This window comes from Porites lutea, chromosome 1, assembly GCF_958299795.1.
Source record: "Porites lutea chromosome 1, jaPorLute2.1, whole genome shotgun sequence".
NCBI classification, from domain to species: domain Eukaryota; kingdom Metazoa; phylum Cnidaria; class Anthozoa; order Scleractinia; family Poritidae; genus Porites; species Porites lutea.
In genome coordinates, this window is record NC_133201.1 from 32,675,774 (window position 1) to 32,702,428 (window position 26,655).

General features: G+C 37.5%; 1 long non-coding RNA gene across 1 annotated transcript; it reads left to right on the forward strand.

Annotated features, from left to right (window-relative positions):
* Positions 1-17,441: 17,441 nt before the first annotated feature.
* On the forward strand, positions 17,442-18,553 carry LOC140937283 (uncharacterized). Its single transcript, XR_012165452.1, has 3 exons — positions 17,442-17,731; positions 17,931-18,080; positions 18,452-18,553. It is a non-coding gene; the product is annotated as an uncharacterized lncRNA (long non-coding RNA).
* Positions 18,554-26,655: the final 8,102 nt, after the last annotated feature.

The following is a 26,655-nucleotide window of genomic DNA, read 5'->3' on the forward strand; positions in this document are numbered from 1 at the left end:
TCAGCTGTCACTAAAGTAATCACGTGCAAGGACGCTGTGGGTGTCTTTTTCATTCATCCCCGGCATTCGAGTGAAATCTCGCCTCCTCATCGATGAGACGAGTTTGAAGTTTGTTGTCTGTTGGATTTTTCTTTTCTACGTTATTAAAAAAAAAACGTTATGGGAAAGCACAAGCAAAAACAAAAGGCTGAGAGAGAAAGGTACGTGTAATACTGTGTTGTGAAATTTTATACCAATTTTTAGCTGACTGATAGATCTAAACGTGCCAAAAGCAAAGCTGCATGATTTTTCGTTTGTGTCGATCTGTGGACTGTAACGTGGCGGTAAACAAGCCACAAACATGAACGAAAGATTGATTTTTTTTCTCAATCATAATTGAATGTGATATGAGGTTTACGTCGTCCGTGGAGAAAATATCGTAGAAATGGACTGCTATATGGTTGTAAAACGCTTAAAACGAGCCCACGCGTCAGAAACGCTCAAGTCTCTCTTGATCTCTCAGTCATCTCAGACTCGGTCGAGGAACAGACGGATTTTTCATGTTTTCTTTCTCCAGTTGTGCTCCTGAATAGGCCTCGTTCACATTGAGGTCGCTTTCGGAAATTAGACCGATCTGAGATCAGTTTAGCCCGTAACTTTTTTTTTTTGTTTGAAATGGATTTTAGAGACCCCAGACCATCTCATAGACGCAGATCTCTTATTGACGAAGCCGAAGGTCAAATCCGATTATTGCCTGTCGGGAATGTGACAGGCGATGAAAGAGTGCATGCTCAAAATAAATCCTCAATTTTCGACGTGTTAAACAACGAATTTGATAGAGCCGTGAAGTTTTTTTCTGACAAAACGTGGTTATACGCACATCTTAAGTATGAACCAACTAATTTTTTGTTTTTGTTCTTTTTAACATCAAATTCAACGCGACAGTTAGTTTGAATTTCATTACCATTGCGCGCGCTAAAACCTCAAAGCAGTACGCGTCAACTTCTACGCGAGAATTTTTTACCCTCTTCAAAAGTCTTTATTGACACGGAGAGAGAGTTTTAAAAGGTCTTAGAAGAGAAGATAAAATGGTTTTCCAAGTTTTATTGAGACGGAAAACTACTCTTTAGTGAAGAGAACCAAAGACTTTGCAAAGAATGAATTGCACATGCCACAGCGTATTTTATTTGGCCAGTTACTAATAAAACGAGAAACCAGGCAAAAAGAGCCAAAACGACCTAAATGATCCACAACGATCAAAACTAATAGACAAAAGAGCCACAATGACCCAAAACAAGTTCCACCCTCCTAGGAACGTCAGCTAAAATTGATTAAATAATAAATATTTCACTGCTCTTTCATATCCGGAACGAAGGTTGATTTGTATGGTCTTTTTATACAAAAAGACTTCAAAACAAAAGAATAACAGGCGAAATATGGGCGTTGCATGCATTTTTCTATCAGCATGGCTGAAAATAGAGTTCACAAAAGTAGATTAAGTGAAAAATAGAGTCCTGAAGTCAGTCTCACTCTCTACTAATCACTAACCAGCTCCGAGATACTCCATCCCCAATTACATGGAGATTTGGATGGGATTAATTGTAGGACAAAACTTTAAATTGCTATGTCGCTGTTTCGCTACGTTTTTTTGCTCGATTTTGCGGTGATGTGGTGTTTATTTTTTTCTGCGGTGTTGCGATGTAGACAGTCCCCCAATGTCCCCCTCATTATTATACCATAAACCCTTACGGAACTGTAGTACATTTATTCCCGTAATTTTGTAAATCGAAAAAGAAAACAAACTTGTTATGCCTTCTAATAACGTCTTTCAATATAGCAAGATTCAAACACGAAAACAAAGTGCGAAGAAAAGCATTAAAAGCGGGAAAAAAAAATGGAATCCAGCTCTTTTTGGAATCCGAAATCCACTGTGCTTGAATCCGGAATCCAGTACCCGGAATCCGGAATCCACAGCATGGAATCCAGAATCCAAGACTGTCCTGGATTCTCTTACATGGGGCGAATGAAGTATGCCCATGAAATCGTTGGTACACACGGAGGAGCTTTGCTCCTGGGGCGTGCCCCTGGAGCATGCTCCAGGAGCAAAATCCCTCGTGTGCAGATAAGCCTGAAGCTGATGACGAACTGCCTGTTAGACGTTCTACCGGATCAACTGCAGGACATCATAGTAACCGATACCGATTGCCTATGTCTGTCCTGAAACGTTAGGTAGTGTAGTGTTTAGTGTTTAGCTCGCAAGGGCTATGACGAGCAAAAGGAGGGGAGAGTGTGACAGGATCACTAGACCTATAATTTCACTACTTTTCGTTATATCAAGAAATACATTATTATTTTATTATTTTGCTCCTAATATTTTTGCGCTTAGGAATTTTCCGGTTTGATTTAGCAAGCTTGTCCATCGCTTAGGAATGATTGTACATGTGCCCACAAACCCACGTCACAGGAAACTTTCCTAATATTTTTGCGCTTGGGAATTTTCCGGTTTGATTTAGAAAGCTTGTGCATCGCTTAGGAATGATTGTACGAGTGCCCACAAACCCACGTCACAGGAAACTTTTCGAGATTCCCAAATGGGAATTAAATGGGGGATTTTCCCATTCGTGGGGAAAATTTGGGACAGAAAATTCCTTTTTTGGGGAGATTTTGGGTTTTTACTGGGAAAGAAGGTCTACTTTCCTTTCACATCCCAATACTGGGAATATGTTGTGAATGTTTGCCCAAGTTATTCCCAAAGCTGGGAACGATATGGGAATATTTTCCAAGTTATTCCCAATAGGGTGAATTCTGGGGTACATTTCCCCAAGTTATTCCCAGAATTGTGAAAAATATGGACACACTTCCCCAAGTTATTCCCAAAATTGTGAATGATATAGAAACCTTTACCCAAGGTATTCCCAGAATTGTGATTAATATGGGAACATTTACCGAAGGTATTCCCAGAATTGTGATTAATATATGGGAACATTTACCCAAGGTATTCCCATTTTAACGCAAAATATTCACAAATGTGAGGTTGCTTACATTTGGCTTGTTTCAAATCGACTTCGATTAAACAATGACTCGGCTGGATCGCGCATAAAAGAGGAAGGTATGTATGTAAACTTGTGTTTGGTTGCTCTGTCGTACGTGGCTCGATTGTCTCTTTTGTCGGGTGCTATTTATTGCTTTTTAGTACATGTAGTTTCCACCTTTTTTTGTTTTTTGTTTTGTTTTTTTTTTTCAGATATGACTGTGTTCTTTGCTGCAAATCGTCCACGGAATCCTTTAGAATAATTATATTCTGGCGAATATTGAAATCGAAGACTTCGATGTACAGGGCTCAAAATAACGGCCGGTCAACAGACAATGTCTGGCCTGATCGTGGACTTGACCGGTCAAACTCTCATCTTGCCGGTCATTTTGACCGCTCATTTTTGGATGCGAACCTTTTAAAATATTTTCCATATAGTTGCCGCTTAATGCGTTTTGCTCTGTAGTCATTTCTTTTTCTTTGCCTTTTTTCATGCTTTGCACTAAAACTTTTAAAGAAAACGAATGCCGCATTAAATTTCATGTTTTCATGTAAATTTGTTTTCGTAAGTAAGCTTATGTCTAAATTATAACTGTTGCTGCCGGCACGATATGGCTATTCGAAGCTCTTTTGAAATTTTTCGTCTCGTTAAAGACAGATTCTCGCATTTGAAAGTCATATTTTGTAGAATCAACCTTAAAAACTTGTGTTTAATTCGCAAATTTATGGTTCAAAGGTAAAAAAAAAAGTTTTCGGCAGACTTTTTGCTAATTTTACTGGCGTAAACAAGTTTACACAACGAGTGATTCGCTTCACTGCGTATTCGGGGAAACCCCATTTTCACTGGTAGTTTCGAAAACGAAGCACTCGAAAACGAAGACCGAAGCACGAAGCACCCAAATCTCGAAAACGAAGCACCCAAATCTCGAAAACGAAGCACCCAAAACTCGAAAACGAAGCACTCTAGATCGAAAACGAAGCACCCAAAACTCGAAAACGAAGCACCCAAAACTCGAAAACAAAGCACCCAAAAACCCAAAAACTTTTGCGTCTGTGGTAGGCTTCAGAAATAGGGAGCTTCCAGTTCCATTTTGCCAAAAATAAAAATGCAGAATGTCGGTAGTATAGTTGTACTGATTCTTGTGTGGATGGGATCGGGAATTACAGCAAGTATCCCCGTACAAAATGATGAGCGTTTTCCATTCCATTCCTCGGCCATTTGCAAATTAGTGTAGTTAAGGGTGGATCGGTGGCATAAAAAGCATATCTCCAGGCTTCGCCCCACCGGCCGCCTTCTCAATAGCTTAACTCTCCCTTTTTTTATTTGCTCCTTTTATTTTAAAATTCTCCTGTTCCCCACCATAGAGCCTGGTCCCAGGCTATTACCCTATACTAGAACAAATTCTGCCTGGATCTGATCTGCTCTGATCACGCAGTGTCATAGATATCCAATATGTTAGACTGCAAAACAATCGGTTTTTTTTTCTCAAAATCAGTAAAGAAGTCGGTAAAGCATGGCGTAAGAGTACGCACGATCCTCACACTCCGTTTTCAGCCTCGTTTCAGACCTTTTGTGTTTACTACTGCTCACGCGTACTTGAATACGCCAAAATCTGCTGACGGACAGTTTTGAAGTCTACATAAACATGTATGTGTAGCGAAAAATGCATTTTAAGGTAAGATGTATGAAGTATAGCGAGACCAATAATAAAATTAATACAGTATATCCTATCTAGAAACGTTCAGTTAAACAGTTGGCAGACTTTTATAAAACCTTGGGATGGATTTTGTGGACCTTTGCTCGATTGGTTATCGTGCTTGATTCCTGCTGTATTAGCATTGGTCTCGTGTTTATAAAGGACAGACTGGTGTCGAGTTTTTGGGTGCTTCGTTTTCGATCTAGGGTACTTCGTTTTCGAGTTTTGGGTGCTTCGTTTTCGAGATTTAGGGGTCTTCGTTTTCGAGTTTTGGGTGCTTCGTGTTCGATCTAGGGTGCTTCGTTTTCGAGTTTTGGGTGCTTCGTGCTTCGGTCTTCGTTTTCGAGTGCTTCGTTTTCGAAACTACCATTTTCACTTTCACTTCCGTTAAAAAGCCATCGTGAACGGCGTATTCTTACGAACCAGGAATCAGCCGAAACAATTACAGAAGTGTAATTTAACAATTATAAAATTAACTACCTGGAGAAATTAAACCTGAGACTATCTTGTGACAAGGAAATCTCAAAACGAGAAATTTTCAAACAATGCAATCTCAACTTTTAGTTAATTTTAAGCGAGGAGGGGGGAATTGTGGAAACTTAATGATGCAATTTAAAAATCCCTGCCCACTGGGAAAAATTTGTGTTACACTCTTTTTTTTTTATATAAGAATGTTGTTTTTCCGGCCCAGGCTGAGTATTCTTATTTTTTCTGCCGATTTTAGGCTGAAAATATTATTGTATTATTCTTAAATTATAGCTTATGACATTTCCGTTTTAGAATTTATTGGGGTATCAATCACAAATGTTTGGTATCTAGATCTGTATCGCGTTACATTGTGCACGTGCTCCATCGTTTTTCGTCGCAGTCAGTTTATGTCTTTTGTGCTGAATACTGTACATATGTATTACATGTACCGTTCATCGAACTGTCATTAGCGTTGAACATTGTGCTACAGCTAGTGCAGTTTTTTTTCGTTTTGTTGGCTAGTTTCGCCGTTAAGAGAAAGGAATAATTTTATACGGTTAAGTTAAAAACATAAAATTGTATTGTATTTACAGACGTTTCAACACACAAAATTATATCTATCCTTTTCAAAATCTCAGCCTCGGCTTTATTCTTAAAATATTCTTAAATTTTTCCGCAAATTTCAGCCTCGATATTCTTATAAAATATATTCTTATAAAAAAAAGAGTGTATTGTCAATTTGAAACCAGCCAAAACCCATCTTTGGAGTAAATTTGAGACAATAAAATCCCTAATATTAGGAACATATAGAGACAGAAAAAAACCAGTATTTGGGAAAGTAAGATACCATAAAAATTCCACTATTGGGGGAATTTTGAAATAGCAAAATTCCGGTCTTGGGGAAATTTGGACACAAAGACGTCCCACTATTGGGAATATTTAGTGTTTGGAAATCCTAGTACTGAGGGAAAATAGATGGTGATAATTTGGGGCAATGAAATTCCGGTATTGGGTAATTTAGTGACAGCAAAATCCCATTGTTGTGAAACAATTGAGACAGTGAAATCCCGACGATGGGGAAAAAATGAGAAAACAAAATCACAGCTTTGGGAATTATCTGGTACAAGGAAATTCCACTACTGGGAGTAACTGGGGTCATAAAATGTCATTACTGAGAATATTTTGGGTTTCTCCTGTCCGATGAATGGGTATTGTTGCATTTTCCCAAACTGGGATATTCCTGGAAAAATCCAATAAAACCCATTTAATTTCACATATTTTCCCTTTTTTCCCCCAAATTGGAATTTCAAAAAGTTTTTAATACGCGTATTATTGCCTAAATGCCGTAACGGATATTAGCTTTTCGTGCTCTCTGTAGATTATTTTAATCAGTTAATTAACCTTATATTTTTAGGTTAGTTAACCGAAGGAAATCCTGGCGTTCTGTTTAACTGTGGTTTGACAACACACCTTTTATTGTTTTGCTACGTGCAAATTGTTTAATACTCTCGTATAAGTAGAGGCAAGTTTTAGCCGTAATTCAGTTGAGTTTGGACGTCGCTGAAGAAACTGCAGCAGTTGTAAAGTTAACAAGCGAACTTGCTTCTAGCAAGGTAGGCTATTTTGGTTTGCTTGACCTCGTTAATTACCGAATAATTTAGTCTCAGTTTAGTCTTTTCTTAGTTTTGATTCTGTTTAGTGATTTAAGTAATCCCATATTTTTTTATTCGTTTTAATTTCGCTATTTCACTTGCAATAATCACAGGGAACCCGAACGCTCTACTAGCTAATAGAAAAATTAGATGTATTTACGCTGTATTAGCTAATAAAATAATATGTATTTAGCTTTGTTCCTGTGTCTTTATGAGTCGTTTTGGAAGGGATTTGAATCCGATCAGAGACGGTTAGAGTGGTTTTCGTTTGAGTGTCGTAAACCAAAACCAAAGTAATTACTCTGGCCAATCACATAGGACACAGACAATACATTGAACCAATCAAAACTCGAAGTAATTACATGTGGCTGACGCAAAGCGCGGGAAAATGCATGCGAGCGCGTCACAATTGGCTTTGGTTTTACTTCTGATTGGATGAAAAGGTGGCGCGAATCTTTTAAGCCAATCGCATCGTGTAGAAAGTGCAAAACCAATTACTTTTCGACACTCAAATGAAAACCGCTCTAACATAGCTGGTTATCAGATGCATTTGCTTGTCTGGCGCGTCGTAAATAAGACGCTCAAGTTTCGTCTAACGTTTCTAATATTGTTAATAAAGACACCGGAACAAAGGAAAATACATCTTATTATTTTATTAGCTAAAACAACGTAAATACATCTATTTTTTTTTTCTATTAGCTAATACAGCGTTCGGGCTCCCTGTGCAATAATTAGGAACTAGGCCAGTTTCTTCTGTTATTCTTCGAATTTCTCGTTTTGTTTTCACTGCTGTTGTTCGCTTTATTTTTGAAATCGGAGACGCATATTCTTCGTAGCGTCGCTAAATTCTCTTCGTTTCATTTACGTATTATTACACACCTTCTGTAGTAAATTCATTTTGTTTATTGCAAATCTCTTTTTCTTTTTACAAGTGTTAATTGGCTAGTTTTGTTCTTCTATTATATCCTAGTCTTTTAAAATAGTTTTTCTTTGTTTTAACTACACGTAGGTCGTGCTGTTAGGTCAGAATTATCTGTTCGCAAATTAGTTCTTTTCGGTCACACTTAATTACTTTTGTTTCGTTCTAACCTTGTATCTTGAATGTAGAATCCCGTTGTTTATCACGTTATAGCCGTTGGATACCATTTCACTGTAGGATTTGCCATTATATTTAGCAGTTATTTTAGTTACTGACCCGCGTGTCGCTAGTGAAACTCGCGTCAAAGTATTCTGTCACGGGTTCTCAAATTTCATTTGCATGACACTAATACGTCACTTCCGTTCTATTATTGCCTTCGAAATATAGTTTTTCTGTTTTGTATTTTTTTTTTCTGGTGCTAGTTTAAAAATATTAGGTAGTTGTTTGCACTCTCAATTACAGATCACTGTGTTCTATTGCAACAGAATATCTTCCTTTTCTTTTTATGAATTCTACAATTAACTTTATAGTTTACAGTTTAGAATATGTTTTTCTCGTTTTCTATATTCTTCTGTAGTCCTTAGTCAATTACATTGTATTCTGTATTATTTTGTTGCATGCAAACATTTAGTTTACTTTGTATTCTTTTGCCAGGCTTAATCTTTTAGTAGTCCCCGTTTATTCAGGTTATTTTTGGTTTTTTGTTGCTGTATTGCTGATGGATTTGAGTTTCAAATACATTGCTTTGGAAAATCCTTTAATCCTTCTCGTTCCTGCCGCTGACCGCCCCGTCCTGTTACATATAGTAACGGTGAATCTCCTTGCCATCATTCTTTTTTTATAAAGAACAAAAGCCTTCGCACTCGCAGCATGTATTTGGTTATAAGCTTAACCGTGGCGGACATGTTGGTTGGAGTCCTATGCGGGGGTTTGATTCAATTTGATTTCCTACAAGGATATCGCCTTATAAAATTGAATTTATCTTTGGAATTTATAATTCCATTGTCAATCTTTTTTTCTTTTCTTTCCTTTTGTCTCCCTGACAAACATTGCTGTGATTTCTTTAGAGCAATTTCACGCCAGGTTTCGTTCATTTAGGCATCGGCTCATCAGGAGATGGGTCTAGCTGGTAGCAATTACTGTTGTCTGGGTTTTTCCTGTAGTTGTTTCATTCATTTGGGTGGTGGAGTTCGTTTATTTCATTGGATGTCACGTGCACCTTTACATTCTTGAATCCTACTGCCTTTTATGTCGAATTGTTATCTTTGTTTCTTACACGTCCATTCTGTTCAAGTTTCGTTTTGGGGCTCATCCTCAGCGCCATTGTGCAGCTGCTTTAAGACAAACAAAAAACTAACTGTCACATTGTTTATAACAACTAAGTATCTTTACTGTTGTGGCTACCACACAGTATATTTCTTTTTGTTGGCTAGTCAACTGCTAATTCCCTTCGATCTCCCAGAAATTGTTCGTTTGAATTATTTTTTTGCTTTTTTTTTTGTTCCTTGCAAACTCCCTTGTAAATCCCATTTTATACACAATCAAGATGCCAGACTTTAAAAAAGTTCTGCTCTCATTGTTCAGACGTCATCAAAGAGAAAATGTTGCTATCCCGCTAAATCCTTATACTAATAGGGAGATATCGCAAAATTTAATTAGTCAACCTTGTAAGTAGCTAAGAATTAAACAAATGTAAGACACCCTTAATGTAAAAACATACATAGGAGCACATTTAAAGGTACATTAGGCTATATGTTGAGGAAGCTACGAACAAATAAAGATAAGGCGTAATGAAGAAATGCTTAAAGTGTGTTCAATTGGGAACTCTGTTTTGGTAGAATGCGATGTAGGAACATAAATGAGGCGATGTTAACACTCACTGGATAGCTATTGCGGAAGCAGGCAAACCATAGCGGAATGATACCCCTCAAATACCACACTTTTCTAACCAACATAACTGCCGCTAGAGGCCGCTATGTAAATGCCACGTCACGCAAAAAAGTAGAAATTCAAGCGTACTGACTATCACAAAACGAAAAACCATTTGGAAGTGAAAATTTGTCTCAATATTAGCTTCTAGCTGCTCTATAATATTACATGAAAGTAAAAACTCAAAAGGATAAACAATTCTCTAGTTTGAATATTTAAATGACGTCATGTGAAACCAGCATTAAATGTCACAGATTATATCAGAGTCAAGTCACGTTCAATGGACAAGAAAACATCGGCGAATCAGTATCTGTGGGCCAATTAATTAACTGATAAATAATAAATTTCCGGTTCACCTGTTCAGTTGTAATTTTCATTGGTGTAGGAAAAATTGGAAGAAAAAAAGAGTCATAAACTTTAACTTATGGAAAATTTTTAAGCTGTAATTAGGGAGAAACCAGTCTAAATTAGAATAATTCAAGGCAGCTAGTTCCATGCAGTAAACAGTTATTTAAATGACCATACTACATCTCCTCAATTGAAATACAGCATAAGAATTGTGGCTGTTTCGCGCTACAATTACAGTGAAGTTTAATTTGTTGCTGTAGAAGAGGAGTTGTAAACCAATTCATTTCATGAGGAATAAAGACAAAGAGCACGTTAACCTTTTAAAATTTAAAGCATGGATTTGGTTGTCTCTAACATTAAATGTTATTATTATTCATTCAAAATATTTTCCCGATTCTGACTGGCTAAAAGCACACGCATAATTCACCATAACCAGTTACTGATGACCAAATTTGGAAGAATTTTGTGTTTAACGAGGAAATGACGTCAAAAATGCAGCGTTCTTGCTGGTTAATGAACTGTTAACCGAGAAGACCTGGGGACGAGGTTGAGTTGTTTTGGTTGTGAAAACAAAAAATGGCGGACATTTCACTCGTTTCAAGAGTAGGAACTAGGCGAAATCATAGCCAAAATATGGCAAGAACAGCAAGAACACAACTCGAAGGGCGACATCTTCTATTTGGAGAATATTTGCGGAGCTGAACAACCCTAAATGTGCACTATCGAAGATGAACTTAACATCGATGGATCGATGGTGGTAAGCATGTTTTAGCCATGTTTTTACTCTAGGGATTATTTTGAATGAATAATGAAACAGTTATTGAATTCGGCTTCGTACCATATGAAGAATTATGGATATCTCGGGGGGTGTTATCCGCATCGGTCTAGGGCCTCGACGGATAACACCCTCCTCGATCTCCATAATTCTTCATAAGATACTCAGCCTCATTCATTAATTGTTCATTAAATGAACGTTACGCAACACCGTCAACTGGCTGTTACGGAGCTGAATAATAGCAGCAACTAAACTGCCACCTAAACAAAGGAGAATTAATTCTGGTAAATGCGTTATTGAGTACATAGCATGAGATAGGGTATTTTTTCAGGAGAATATTAAAAATATCAACTTTGTGTTGCACGCAGTACTATCTGATGACGAACAACCATGCATGATGTATTATTTTGTCAGTGAAATTCACATATAGCAGTTATAAGCTCTCTGTTAATGTGCTTCACTTAGAGTCCTTTAGTGACTGATAGATCACCTCAAACTTTGACATAATATAACTTGTCACCATCATGAAAAAAGGAAAAGAAATAAAGAAATATAAGACCCGTTTTCATAGTAGACAGTCCTGCTTCTCTTTGTCTAAAACCATGTTTATAATGCTGTGTGCCCAACTGCAAGAGCCATCCCGCAACAAAAGAGAAAAAAAAATGTTACTAACAATCGAGCACTTAAGCTGGCCTCTAGGGTAATACAATTTTGCCAAAGCTTAAACTGGCCATTCTCTAACCTAATCAATTGCCACTTTCGAATATTTGACTGAGCTAGTGATGATTCTAGAAGTTAATCGAGGGATAACCTGCGAGCAAGCTCTCCGGGGCGCTCGGGCGGCGGGGCGGGAAAAGGAAGGAGACCTTGCAACTACGTCTCTGGAATTTGGATATCTGCATCGAAAAAGTCGAAGCGAAATGCTGATTGGCGGAGATGACATTAGTAATGACGTCATACCCTTAATTGGCGCGTGTCGCGTCAATGTTTGCTCACCTTAGCACTCGTTTCCGCCTCGCGCTGATTGGCGGAAATCTGAGAGCACAGTAGACGGGTAGCCACAGGGGAATTGGCGGCGGAATTCAAATTCCAGAGACATATAGTTGCAATCTCTCCTTCCTTTTCCTGCCCCGCCGCCAGAGCGCCCTGGAGAGCTTACTCGCAGGCTAATCCTTACAAACAAACAAAAATATGATATTTGACCACAATTTATAACAAACAAGATGCTCAAAATTACACAAACATATAGTTATTTACATTAATTGTCGTGATGTGTTTTTACTTCTCCACGTAAAGTACTTCCTATTTATTCATCTAATCCATCACGTTCTTGTAATTAACTTATAAATGGTAAATTTTCGGTTCACCTGTTTAGTTGTAATTGTCATTGGTGTAGGAAAAATTGGAAGAATAAAAAGAGTCATAAACTTTAACTTATAAAAAATTTGTAAGCTTAGTACCATGCAGTAAACAGTTATTTAAAAGACCATACCACATCTCCTCATGCATCAATTGAAATACAACGTAAGAAGTGTCGCTGTTTCGCGCTCTTCATTTCATGAGAAATAAAGACAAAGAGCACGACAACCTTTTAAAGCATGGTTTTTAGTTGTCTCTAACATTAAATGTGTTTAAGCGAACGTTACGATATATCGTTAACTGGCTGTTAGGCAGCTGCAAAATAACATTTTATCGCTCAAATCCGAAATCTTCGTAAGCAAGAAGAAAACACATTAGGAAGTTACATATGTATAAGAAACTATGTATATATATATATATTTTTTCTTCCAGGCTTTTTAATGACTAAACCAGTTGAAAAACTTAAGAGCCGGCCCACAACAAATAACTAAAGAAAAAAAATGTTCCAACAAGCAAGCACCCAAGCTGGCCTCTAAGGATGAACAATTTTGCCAAAGCTTCTACTGGCCCTTCTCTATCCTAATTAACTGCCTCTTTCGAATATTTGAGCTAATGATTATTCTTGTAGTTAAGCGAAGTATAATATACTAATCGTCTATACTATTTGAATTGCAACGACGTTCTGATTGTTCATTAAACCAACTGAAGAAGGACGGCTTGTCTGTCTGAAATGTCGCGAAAACTCAAGTCGCTTTTCTCTTTGCTGTTTTATTATTCATGTCTATATAGCCTTCGAGCAAGCTCTCCGGGTTGCTCTGGCGGCGGGGAGGGAAAAGAAAGGAGAGGTTGCAAATACGTGTCTGCAATTTGAATATCTGCATCGAAAAAGTCTATGCGAAATGCTAATTGGCGGAAATCTGACAGCTTGGTCGACGGGGAACCACAGTGAAATTGGAGGTGGAATTCAAATTTCAGAAACGTGCAGTTGTAGGTTCTACTTCCTTTTCCCGCCCCGCCGCCAGAGCGTCCCGGAGAGCTTCCTCGCAGGCTAATGGAGGGACTGCTGTTATTCACCAAAAAAGCATTAATAAAAACAGTGAGTGTTGGGGGGAGGCGACCTTAGTGTGAAATGGCCGCATAGTAAGATATCACTGAGTTTTTACATCACCAATTATTCATCGTTTATCTTCGTAGTTATGCACCTTTTCGCTCCCTTTTGCAAAAAAAAAAACAATTACGGTAAAAATAGCCTGCGTCGCAGACGCTCTAAACCTTCTATATAGAGCGTCTGCGAATTAGTGCACAATATCGTGTTCGAATCCCGTAGAGTCGCAAGGACATATGTCGACGTTATTGATCGGCTAGTTTCTTACGCAGTTTGTGATTAGTCCGATTTGAATTAAGTGTTGACAGGCCAAAGGTGACTCCATATAGCTCGTGACAAGAGAGATTGAGCTTGTGATAGTGTGAAACGTGACTTTAGAGCAGCTTGAACTACAGATGTTTTTCTTGCTCTCTTTTTGCGTAATTTATGCTGCATAGAGTATTCTACAATTTGACTGAGCAATTTTTTTTTGGCTGCTTTGAGTCTCACAATTTAGCTACATTTAGAGGTTGTGAGGCTGGTCTGTTCCATGCATACTGAGTAATTATTAGTTCCTGTGGTTTATTTTTTGGCAAATGTTTTCTGAGAGGATTTGATCACAGATGCATAAATGATTTTCTTTTACCTCTGTTTTAGCCGTAAGCTTTTTTATTGCGGCTAAATAACCTCAGTTTCTTTGGTTTTCAACGAAATGCCTGGACCTGAATAGCTACATGTGTGTAGTTTTTTTTATCGTGAATATCATGATTTCCTGATTTGTTTTGACTCTAGAACAGTTGCCTAGATTGCAGAATACACGGTAGATCATCTGCAGCGATTGGCAGACTCTGGAAAACCAGCCGGCAAATTTACAAGCAAATTCTGGCCTTGAAGGAATTATCTCAGAGCATTTTTTTGCTCAGAAGACGGCTTTAAAGTTCGAACTGATCTTTCATTATTTACTGCAAACGATCCTCGCAAACTCCCCTCTGTGAATTTTGACATGTCACTGCGCCCAACTGTCACGCACACGTAAAAATTAGGCCAATCGTGTGGCTCGTAAGAGAGCCGGGAGAAACCCGCCTATCAGAAACGCTCACATATGTCCTTGCGACTCTGCAAGATATTGTAACGAGCTTTTGAGCACTAATTCGCAGACGGACCATACAAATGGTTTAAACAAGTGCATGGGCCTGCTGCAACGCAGGCTAGGTAAAAATTGTAACTAAAAATACATATTTATAAAGCCTCAATTAATTTGAAAATGCAATAAGTAATTATTTTTAGCCAGTATATTAAAAGCAAGCTGCAAACGTCGTTCAATAAAGACAAACAAATCGGAATACATTGGCCTGTGTCTCGTTCCACTCGTTCATAACACCGGCACGGTCTCATTTTGTTCTTAATTTTTAACATAACTGGCATCGTGTCACTTACTTACACCTTTGCTAACCTTTACTAGTAACACGCACCTTTACACCTAAACAAAAAATAATAATGATAATAACTATAACCAAAAATGCATATTAATGAAGTACTGACTAATTTTTATATACCAATAAATACTGCTGTATGCCAATCATTTTAGTCGGCAATATATTAATCAGTGGCAAGTGCTTTGTGATAGACTGAGAAACGCAAACAAGTCAGAATACATTAGCCCCTTTCTGGCTTCCAATCTTTCATAACGCCAGCCAGTCTTGATTTTTCTGTTTTTAGAAACTGCTACCGTCCTTTTTAAAGAAGGTAAGACAGTTTAATTCCGACCTGTATAATACGTGAAGTTTCATAAGAGTTGAGATATGTCCAGGATCGATCTTGTGAACAAAACTGTTGGCTAGCAAATTCTTTTTGCAATTTTCGCAAAAAAATGGTTCACCAGAAAATTTTGTACGACAATCACTTGCAAATATCACAAGAGTTACAAGAATAACCAATTTAAAAAAATTCTCGACTTAGAAAGAGAAAAGGCCAAAAAGGGCCCCGAAAATCCCGCAAAATTAAAGGCGCAAAAGTAACAAGGATTTTTCTTGCTACCTAAAAGCACTGAGTACCAAATCCCTCAAAAAAAAACAAGAAGAACAAATTTAACAAAATTCTAGACTTAAAGAAAAAAACAGGCCAAGAAGGGCCTCGAGAAGGCCTCAAATTTCGCAAAAATGGCAAAAGTAACAAGGAAATTCTTCTAATTTCTACCCCAAAACACCGGGTAACATACGCCCTTACCAACCTTAACTAGTAAAAGGTACCTTTACACATAAAATAATACGTACCAAGAAGAAAAACTCAGATATTTATCTTTTTTAGGCAGTATATTTTTAATGGTGGCAAGTGCTTTGTAATCGACAAAGAAACTCAAACAAGTCAGGATACATTAGTATCAGTCTTCGTTTTGCTGTTTTTTTAAAACTGCCAGCGTACTTTTAAAAGAAGGTAACTATAATTCCAGTAGAATACGTTACGTCAAGTTACATACGATTTGGCATCGCATTGTTTAGGTAAAGAGAAAATATAAATTCTTAATATTCTAAAGTTAACACGGAAGACACACAAACCGGCTTGCTTTTAATTTTGTCCGCTAAATTTGAGCTTTTTAAAAAAGACTAACGGCTTTATCAAACTTTATCTTAGATTTCTCCCCAAGTTTTTGCCATTTTCTGCAATCGTAGTTGATAACGGTCTCCTCCACTAACAACGAAAAACAGACGGCGTCTATACAGGTGACCAGTTCACTGATAAGGTAGGCCAGTGCCTTATTTCTGAGAAATTTCTTTGTATTAATAATACAAGTTCGATGAATATATATATACACACACACACATCAATACCTTTGCATGAGCAATAAGCCCACATTTTATGTCATAATATTGAATATGTTTGTATTTGAATAAATCCTAAATTATTGAGATTCTCTCGATGAAAAAGCATCTATATTAATGTATCGTCTTCAACAAGTCATCCTCCCTAATAAATAATACATGAGAGACATCTCACAAGATAACTATTGAAAACCTATGTCAGCTGCTACTGTCTTCATTATATCAATTAAGCTTTGGTTTTCGGTTTTCATGTCCAAGAAGGTGTTAAAAAAACAAGATTTCGAGATATAAGAGTGTGTATAATATGCGAGCCATGCACTGTAAAAACAGACCAGTTATGGTAACTATATTAAAAGGTTATAACCAGTTGCAAAAGGTAATTTTAACCTAAAATAAACTAGTTAAAATCGTAACCTTTATGTTATTGGTTAGATTAACCAATGATCAGCGGTTGTTGTGACGGTTATAATTCCGTTAGAATATCGACTGGTCAAAATAACTTTTCATGGCAGTCAAAATAACGAAACCAAATGGTTAAGCAAATGGTAAAAATGTGCATCTAACCTGAAATCGATTGGTTAAAATCTTTTATTAACTATTTGTTGGTCATGACTAACCAATAATGATCTGTTGTTTAGAGCTGTGAAGTAGGTTAAACACTGAATGGTCAAAACTGACTTTTCCGAGGGGTTAAACTGAACGGAAAACCACAGAAGGAAATGGCTACACAAACGGCGGGTATGAGTTTACAACTGACAGATCATAAAAGCCTTGTACCCAACCTTCAACGCAGACTTTTCCCTTACGCTGAAGAAAGAACAAATAATCATCATTTATTATGGGATTTAGGATAGGTTAAGACTGAATAGCCAAATCAACTTTCCCCAACAGTTAAAGTATTTTAAATGACTTGCATCCAGCTCGCGAGTCTTGCTTCAATGACTGGGCTGGTACGCGCGCGCGAGAGGCGAAGTCGCGTGACGCGAGGACTATTTTCTTCTCTGACGTTTCACTCGACGGACTAGCCGAGAGAAATAATCGTCATCTAGGTGAAATGATTCTTCAAGATGTCCTGTACAGGTTATGTCATTCAAATCAATGCTGAGCACCTCGAAAAGCCAACAGCTACCCTCGCGTATTTTCAAAAAATACTTTCGTGTTTTTCACCGGGCACAAAATTCCAGCGGGTTTCCGGTATTTGTCTTAAGTGACCTAAAGTAACTCTATTTCGTCACGTCACGAACCCTAAATGGCGTTAAATGTTCTCAGTAAATTAAAAATCTTACTCAGTAACCTTTTTATAAGCTTAAACTATTTCATGGTTGGAAACATGTTAGGCGAGTTTACTGAGTTTACTCGAAAAACAACTAAGGGTTTTTAGAAAATGTTGCATTGTTTCCTGTCAACTGTAGTATGTTACTTAACACCTTGACGTTAATCTACTTAGCTAGCCAATGAGAGACTTGGAATTTCAAAATCAATGCCAAATTCGGCTCTCATAGTTCAGTTTTTCAGTTTAACCGCCTTGCGCCAAGCTGAAGTCAGTACTGTTGGTTCATTGCTGCGAAAAGAAACATTTTATATTTCGCCTGGATAAAGCCCTTCAGTTAAAAGTCAATGGGAGCTCGTTTCTTAGTCACGGACAGCAATGGAGATGTGGCAAGTAAAAAGGTAATGTGATTTCAAATTTATGCAAGTCCGAAGATACCCTGCGAGCAGAGTCTCCTTCGATCTTCCTAGATAAGTCGACTTATCTAGGAAGATCGAAGGAGACTCTGCTCACAGAATAGATTACTCACTTGAATTTCAGTCTTTACTGCTTCTACAAAATTCTCAGCTAACGAATACCTTGCAAATCTTTTATTCAAAGGAGGATGATAAGAAGATCATGACAGAATTTACTTCAGTTGACCGCCTGAAATAGATAAGCAAAATATCTGCCCCGTCGACTAAAGACAAATGAACACAGGCAAAATCTCGAAGACTTGCTTCACCGACCTTCACTGAAACAGCATGACCGGTATGTATTGCTTATTTTTAAACAGAACTCTAAATCGTTTTTAAAATTATCTTTTTGCAAATAAATAGACGCGTTTTGAGACAACCCCACGCACTCGCGTGGCCCTTTAAAGTTTTCTAAATGTTCAGTACAGTTGCATAGATTTTCCGGTCTTCGGATGACCATCTTAATTGCAATATTGTACTGCTGTTACAGAGCTATCATACGCTATTACCAAGCTTTTTTTTTAAATGTAGCTTTGAGTCGCGCGTTGCTCAAGATGACCACGCACACGCGTGCGTGCGTGTTCCCCACAGGCGTATCGCTGAAAGACTGTGATTTTTCGTGCGTTATCAGTGAACTTAAAAACGAAATATTTTCGTTTATTTCAGAAATATCACCAAATTTGAACGACTGAGGGAATAAACAAATTTGAATGAAGCTCGGAGAGTACCCATATTTTCATTACAAGCAAGACAAGTCCTGATCCGGCGGATGAGTTACCCTCAACGAGCCACAGCTTGGAATAGGATCTTTTTTTGCTTTCTAGTAGAAAAACGTGGCTTGTAGAACAATGAAGGGCACTGGTACTTTTAGATCATATGCTCCACTTCAATCATTAGCCAAAGAAAGAAAGTTACATGTACAGTGGGTGAGGAGTTGACTCTTCACTGGCAAGATCTTACAATTATTATATCATTGAATCTCACGAAATTCTTAATTCCCTATGTATTTGACAAAGCAGTTTTGGCAGGAAAGGCACTTATACCTTAAGGGTTTAATTTAACCTAAATACTGTATCACTATTGATCCTGGAGTTACTTGAATTTTTTCTGCTTAAGGATGTTTCTGTTTTACAATCATATGCCAGTGTACAAAGTCTTGTTTTGCAGTCTTGTGAGAGACATGCAGTATTCCAGTTTAAATTAGCGATAGTTTAGGAAGCAGGGCTGATTGTTTAATCATTCCTTGTTCTGCTTTAAATACTTGTATTAAGAAACATAAGCATTTTTTACTTGCAATGTTGTATGATTATCTTTTTTATGAAGTTAGTGGTCAACATGTTGCTTGTAGAGAACGGTTTACATAACCATTAAAAATGTTGCTGAAGACTATTATTGTGAGGTTAATGTAATTCATTATTATCAGTTAAAACGACCATTTTCTTCTAACCTATATGGAATGGTTAAAGCTACCACCTCTTGACTATTTTAAATGGGTTACCACAGATTCATCGCTAGTACCCAAAAAACTGGTTTACCATGACCAGAAAAAATGGTTATTATAACTTATCTGTATGGGTTGAAACGTATTTATCTTTTTATTTCGGTTATAACAACTAAAAATTTAAAGTTAGTTTAACCAAAAAGTAGAGGTTATGACAAACAAGTCATAAGAAGTGGCGTGGGCTGCGGTAGAAACAACCATTTTTAAGGGTTAATATAACCCATAAAGAAAAGTTATTTCAACGGGAATAAAAAATGGTTAACCTGAACTATATTTTTTTGGTTACTGTAACCTAATAAAATACGGTTACCTGGGATTCAAACCTTAACCATTTTTTTGAGGTCACTATAACTGGTCAGTTTTTACAGTGTGGCAGCGAGTCATGCAGGTCAGGTACGACTCATTGAAAACAATACATAAAAATCAAAAACAGTAATCTGGTAATACCGAAAGAATTAACTGAAAGCTAACCATGGTAAATAAGTGTTTAACCCTAAACAGCACTTAATCATAACCCTAACCCCAACCTAAACCCTAATCAGTAAAAAGAATGCTAACCGTAATCTGTAAAATTTGCAGTTTTTACTTGTTTTTACTTTATTTTTGCTGATGGTCTGCGTGACTTGCATAGCTCCCTTGCTCGTAGTTTATGTCAGGACCAGAAATAAAATGTTTATTTACAAAAAACAAAATGTAACAATAAAATTAATAAATTTTATAATTGTATCTTTACTTTGATGTGAGCTTTGTTTTCTTGAAAGTGCTGTTCAATAGAACCATGGAGAACTATGAAAAAGAACTTTGGAAAACTTATGTTGTGTCCATGCCAAGTGCAGCAATCATTATTATTTTGGGCCAAACCTTGTCTAATAGAATTGTTTGAGGGTCCCCACAGAGAAGACTTGGAGAAAAGTGCTCCTCAAAGTTACAATGCCTTTGGTTTGAAGGCAACCCCAGAGTTAAAAACAATAATTTAGTATTATTCGGATATACATCAAATCCCATATAAGAGGATATTTTATAACAACCCATAACCCTGTTGATATCTGACCTCTGGTCAAATCCGGTGGACTACAAGACTATAGTATCCCATTTTAATCAATATATCCAAAAACAACAGGCATTCTTAGTTTTCCAATATGTATATTAAATTTTAAAGAGTCTCTTGCATTTGTTAAGCTTGAGCAAATAATCAGTGAACTACAGACAGTGGAAAAATTGAAAGCAGTAGGTTTTTTTGAAGCGGGACAAAGAAAAAATGATCAGGGATGATAAGCAAGATTTTCACTTTGTGGGTTTTCAAGAAGAAAACGCGGACACAATACCCTCAGAAATCCCTTGTAAACCTGTTGTATACCTGGACGGAACCGCTTCAGGACATGCACCAACAGAACATCATATTCGAAAAAAACAGATATTTTACTCACAAATGACTCGCTTGCGCCAAAACAATAACCTGAATTACAGCCGTCTTCTCCGGCCACTCGCTCACTCCCAGAGAGAGAAACAGAAGCAACGGGAAAAATTACAGTAAAACTTACTCTTTGCATAAGGAAATAAATTATAGAACTACACACTTTTTTAGTTGTTTCCAAAGCATTCTTTTTTCTTATAATATAAAAAATTAATGAAAGAAATAGGAACAAACTTGTTAGCGTGCTTACCTATTTTCGATGTACTGATTACATACGCAGTGAGTACGAAGTGCCTACAAAGCGCGCAATGAGCGAAGAACTATAGCGCAAGAATGGTTACTCCTTGTCCTCAAGGTACTTCCCAATTCATAGTAAGGAGAAGACAAATAAAAGACTCGATGAAACAAGAATAAACGAGAATTTCTGTCAATACTCTTTCCTCTCCCTTGTCCGCCATTTTGTATGTTTTGAAAATGGCCATCGTCATGGTGATCATGTTATGGTTGGTGACGTAACCATTGTTTTCGTTTCTTCCAAAACTGGCATACTCCCGAACTGCTTAGAAGAGGGTGCGAATGGGGTTAACAGTTAACTGATATTTGGCCAAAAAAACAGTAGTTAACTGATAATTAGCCAAAAAATTAGTAGTTAACTGATAAATGGGAAGTTAACAGTTAAGTGAAACTATATTTTTGTTAATGAAAGCAACAAAGTTTTGCAAACAGAAATGCTATTTTCTGGCATTTTTCAGTCCCGCTGATGACCAGGTGGCACATTAACTAATATTACTATGTACTGTCGCAATTTGTAATAATCATCGCACTTTGTAATACCTGTCGCAATCTGTAATAAACCGTGTCGCACTTTGAACACGTCATGTTCCATGCTTCTCGATTATATCCACTGTATTCTTAGATTTAGTCATCTTAAAATCATTACTGATTTTAGTGACAAGAATACCTAAATATACTTTAGTGATCAATATAATACTCATTAATTCGAGCTGTGACTGTGATGATTTAAAACATTCGACTACATGACGATACATCGTGTAATTAACAATTTTCTCTGTTCGAGGGAAAAAAGAGATTTGTTATGCGCTCAATGTGAATGAGGTAAAGTTAATGTTTTTGATATAGTATACATGCTAAGCGCAAAAAGTGTGTGATGTCAAGGATAAAAAAAAAATGCCGGAATAGCCTTTTATGTGCGACTGTCACAGTTGCTATATTTGCTGATATAAATTTATACGCTGCGATAAAGATTTTTATTTCTAAAGGTACAGTCCTAATGCATTGGTGGGAGAGTTAAAAGCTGGTTTTATCAATTAAGCTTTTAAAATATATTCAAATGCTTACGCGTCTCGAACGATTTTGCGCTCGTAGGCGTCTTGGAAATGAGTGGAAACTGGAAGTGAATTAGCTCACTCGATTGACGCTTGTTCTGGTTTGACTCCGAGCCATAATGACTTTTGTGTTCGCTCATCACGGTCCTCACCTTCTCCGTATATGTTTGCATGCACCTAGACAAGTTCTTGTTCGGCTCAAAAGCCAGCATTCATGTGTGGCAGTTACAATATTTTAAAATTAATTCCAAACGATTCTAATTTAAATCAAGCAATTGGCCATCAGCATTGTACCTATTTTTAAACTATCTCCGCCCCTCTAAGTCTCGTTTGCCTGAACAAACGAAAAATGATCATGAAAGAAAGGAAAGAAAACCTACGATGATTTAACAAATAATTAAATAACCCATAAATAACTAAAGAGAACACTGTAAAAAGAAAACACTATAAACAGGACAAGGAGAATTCTTAAAAATGTTATGGTAATAGAGCTAAATAACTATGAAGGTAACGATGATAGGGAAGAGAAAAGCTCAATAACTGAAACGGGGCAGGGACTTTAACATAGTCATCTTCAGACTGGAGGAAGTCTTCAAGTAAACTTGACTTGAGCACTTTCCGACATTTGGTTCGGCTAAATAGTTTTATTGAGCGTGGAATTTAGTTCCAGTTTAGTTCCAGTGAAAGAGTTAAGCATCTTTTCCGTCCTCGAAAATTAAACATAAAAAGATTCGTTGGAGCTAAATTCATTCCAAATTTGTTGCAAAGAAGATATAACTAGCTTTTTAATGGATTTAACAACCTATATTTGACGGCATAATTCCTACCAAGAGACTATAAAGGGGACAGAGAGGGCATCCCCCATATACACCCTATTTCATAGGTAATTCGTCTCGAGTTATTTTTAGAATCGGGATAAAGTTACCTCGCGCGAGGCGTGGATGTTTTGTGGAGGTTTCGCACGACCAAACGCCGTGCAAAACATGTCGGGCGAGAGGCAATGAAAGCGTAAAAAGATCGAGAGCATTCCTGAATATTGAAGCGAAATGAGTCGGCGCTCACCTGGGAAAAAGGAATCGCTGGGCTCTTTGACAACCCGTGAAATCAGTTTAACTCGAAGTTGTCGTAACCTCAGTGCTTTAATAAGATGAGAAATTTCGACGGTCTATTGAAACCGGTCGTTTGTACAATTTAGGGCGTTTAAGATCCAACGACACGGACGACAACTAGAACGTCAAAAAAACAATAGGTTTAATTAGCAAAACAACAAATTCGCACGTGCAACACACTTTTTTGTTCATTTCTTTCCCGTTTTTGAACGACTACGACGTGAAAATGCCTAATTTCGCGTTTTATGGAGGACGTAAATAAGCAACGACGAAATTTTATTTCTCTTCCTGAGCTTGAATATGGTCCCTTCAAATTCAGCTTTAGGAGGGTTCGCCAAAGTTTGACAAAGTAAGAGGGTAGGAATAATCGCTATAAAGACTGAAAAAAAAAAAACATCAAACCATAAATTGCTGTCTTCAAACTGTAAATTATAAATGATCCTGAGAGAATATTCAGTGTGTTAAGGATTTCCCTGCTCTACTGTTAGCTCTATATAAGAGAGGAAGGGCGATTCTTTTTTAATTTCGGTTTCGCTGACACAGCTTTCGCAGAAATCTCGCTGTAGTCGTTTTCGTCGACAAATGGAATAGCAAAATCGCTCTCCGCGTCTTCTACCATTTTGTTCTGCGTCATTTCGTGAAGGACGCGTGGCTCTCAGCGTGGGTCACCCTCGCGGAACACATTCGAGCTATGTGATTGGCTGTTGTCTAATCCCCCTTGAGATCTGTGGTGTTAAAAATAACTCGAGACGAATTACCTATGGAATAGGGTGTATATGGGGGATGCCCTCTCTGTCCCCTTTATAGTCCCTTGTTGCTACTTAATGCTAAAGTACACATAAAAGCTGATTTTCACGAGAAGCCTGAACGCCAAATTACGTTCAATAAATAGTGTCCAGGTCTTCGGTTTTAGCCTCATTAAGGTACTTAAATGCTTGCATTAGGATACTCTTTTCAAAAAAGTGAGCGCACGCCTTTTTGTAGCCTCTCCCTCTCTTCATTCTGAAAAGAGGTCAGCATTTACAGTTCCTACTAATGTTAAAGTACGTGTATTCGATCACCGTGTAATTAATACTACATAATGTAAGAGTAGGCCATGGATATAGTTTGTGTAATAGTGCACGATGTAATGGGTATGCTTTTTATTAAGCATGTAAGAATGTGGACCTGAGTTTCACCGGCAGATAAAGATAATTGAACCGAACAAATATGCTCTGCTATTGTTGAATTTACCACCGCTTACATCATCGGGAAAACGCGCTAAACACTGGAAAAGAATGTGTTGGCTAGGAAGCTGTCCTTATTAAATGCTATGGTGACTGTCTCATACCCAGACGTCTCTCTCGATAAAAATTTGTTCGCAAAGGAGGGCGGGGAGGAGATTGACGTGAAAACTGAACTTAAATGCTGATTTTCCCTGTTACCAAGAAGCCTGAACGCCAAAGTACCTTCAATAAATAGCGTCCACGTCTTCTGTATTAGCCTCATAGGTATACTTTAAATGCTTGGGTTACGTCACCCTTTTCAAGTATTAATTTATAGTAAGCGCACCCCTTCAGTTATCGCCTCTCCCTGTCTTCTTTCTGAAAAAGAGGTCAGCACGTCGATTTGTAAATATATAGCATACTAACAACATACATAATCATGTTTTTCAGAAACTTGATAAACTGGATGTTAGGATTTATGCTCTTGAACCTTGATTTCAAATAATCCCAAGGCAATAGTAAACAACCACCGCCATGGGAATTCACTGATAAAAGAAGTCGCAATCATACAACTGGGCCCTTGCAACTTTGATAAGCGACCCTGAAATGTAACTCCACCTCTGACGTTTTCCACTACACAGATCTCAAAGACCTTTTAACAATAAAAAGCAGTGGTTTTACTACTCACAAATCAGACGCCCAAGTATACGCTCTTACAGAGTTTTGTTTATTTTAACTCGCCATTGCCGGCACTATTTGCATCCTTCGAAGTTAGTATGTTATCGTTAAAGTTCGCGTGTTTCCGTGAATTCTCTTTTTGTTCAGTGGCCCGCAAAATTCGCAAACCTTCACGCACCAACCCGGTTCTTTGGTCAACGTTCATTCGCTATTTTCGTCAGTAGTCATGTCTGTTCAATCAGATTGCGTGAGCTTGTTAGTTACTGTGTCCTCCCTACAACACGCTCTCTTTATGGGCTATTGTCATTTCTGTGGAGCTAGCCTGCGAGCAGGCTCACTTTTTCGAGTGTTGGGGAAAAAGTTTTGACGGTGGAGCCGCCATTGCGTGAGGAGAATGTGTCGAGGCCAAAATAATATATGCTCGGAGGCTTCTGTGGAGCACGTAATAGTAACAACCTAACACTACTGACCAAACATGCACTGATACGAGTATTTATTATCCTCTTTTTCCCTGCTTAATAACCTAGATATGGTTTCCTCAAAGTAAAGGGGGTTTGATAGGTTTTTAAAAATGTGTGTGTTACTATAGTTCACGGGTAAAATCAATTTAAAAACATGTATTTCCAAGAATTCATCCAGTAATTTATTTGCGATCTCGTCTGATTAGACATTATATATAGGGTAAGTGCATTAAGTTGATGTCTGTAATGGATAACTGCTTATGCAAATACATGAAATACGATGAGAAAACAATCTAGCACCTTGTAAAATTAATAGATTAGTTTATTAGACATAATGTTGCTTGTACTGCCTGTACGTAAATAAATGATTACTTTTACGGCGTCTGTAACCACATTTTTGTTAGTCTTTAATGTTAGCTTATTATTCAGTACAAATTTGTACCCTTTATCTGACTCTATGTACCGAACTGAATTCAATAGAGAGAGATACTCACGTCCGTAAAACATCCGTAGTCTTCAAATAACCACACTTTTTTGTTTGATAAACTGCACTGAATCCTATTCAAATAACCTTATGTACTTGCTTCAGTAATATGCCCACCAAAGTCCGATACAGACATTTTTATTGAAGTACACTGTCCATGAAAAAAGACTACAAGTCTTATAGTCCGGAAGCCAGGACCCTAAAAGAAGGGTTTCGTACAATGATCGGGTCAGAAAAGGTTTGATAGCGGATTTTGATAGAACAAGACCTGCTGATCAATGTCAGCTAGTTAGTAGAGTTGATTTGTGGTATAGGTTACGAGTTATGCGGCTATTTTAATAGGCCATCCCTTTAAATTCATGGAAACGAGGCTAAGATACAAGACCACTGATAATGCGTAAATTAAACGTTCATTTTGGCCTGAATCTACAAATATCGTTACACCTTTGTAGCACGAATCTTAATCATGTTCAGATTACTTAAATTGAGGTCACGTGACTGAACACGTGACAGCTGCACGGTCAAAAATGGTGTTTTATAGCTTTTACTAGCCTATTTTAACGTCTTCATTACCATAAATTCGTTAATTATTCATAGATATTCTGATATTTTATACTTACTGTTGGTGCATTACACACTTTACGACAAATTCTAGCTTATTGAAACTGAAAC